This window comes from Blastomyces gilchristii (genome assembly GCF_000003855.2).
Source record: "Blastomyces gilchristii SLH14081 genomic scaffold supercont1.15, whole genome shotgun sequence".
Lineage (NCBI taxonomy): Eukaryota > Fungi > Ascomycota > Eurotiomycetes > Onygenales > Ajellomycetaceae > Blastomyces > Blastomyces gilchristii.
The window spans coordinates 1,026,945-1,027,945 of NW_003101668.1; the positions used below are offsets into that span (position 1 = coordinate 1,026,945).

The 1,001-nt window shown below is 25.2% G+C and overlaps 1 pseudogene across 1 annotated transcript; it reads left to right on the forward strand.

Moving 5' to 3' along the window:
• The first annotated feature begins 912 nt into the window (after nucleotides 1-912).
• Nucleotides 913-1,001, forward strand: BDBG_17470 (annotated as a pseudogene). Its single transcript has one exon. The product of its transcript is annotated as a tRNA-OTHER (tRNA).

The window sequence follows — 1,001 nt, forward strand, 5'->3', positions numbered from 1 at the left end:
ATTAGCTGTATATTTTTATATGTAATTTTCTATATATAATTTCATTATATAATATATCATCTTAAAATCTAATTGTGTTATTAAAATATTGATGAAAATATTTCATCATCATAATAGCGAAATAGCGGGCGTTGAGTGTAAGCAGGTGTTGAGTGATTGATTACAATACTTTGTATGATTTTTTGATAATTAGTCTCAGCAGAATTCACATCAAGAAATGTATGAAACTAGATTAAATGAGATTAAATATAAAATTCATGATCTCAGCAGCCAGTTTAATTACAGTGTTATAGAGATGTTTAAATATTAAGAAAGAAAGCAAGCTCTATTCACTGTAAAAATTTCACAGATTTTATAAGAAGAACAGCTTCTTTTTTATATTAATTAATTAATAGATTATAGTTTTTCTTATATATCTCAAATTCTTCATAATCTTATTATTTAAGATTTTAAAAATATTTATTAAAATTAACTAAGTGTGATTTAAAGATTGCTTGAGTCAGTATAAGATAATAGATATATATTAACTTCTTATATATAAATTAAGTTAGTAGCTGCTAGAGCTTGTTTACATTTGTAAGTATATTTAGAAGTAGCTGTATTATTATTCAGTTACTATATATTCTTCTAAATCATATTCTCTCTTATTAGATTCAGTTATACTTATATAATTATAATATAAACTCTAGCTTTATACAGATTAACATGTTACTATCACTTATAATTATTTAATCTATTTCTAATTTAACTAGTATCTCACTTACACTCTTATAAAGAAGTTTTTACTATATTATATTACTTATTCACTAACATTTATATTCTTCAATTATTTTCTCTGTTATTATTATTATTAAATACTATTATTTTATACAAGATTTCTACTCTCCCTCTTTTATTTAACACTTTTCAATAGCCCCAGTGGCCGAATGGTTAATGCGGCCACCTGGTAGCGCCTTGGCGTGGGAAACCAAGGCGCGTGGGTTCGAAACCCGCAGGGGATA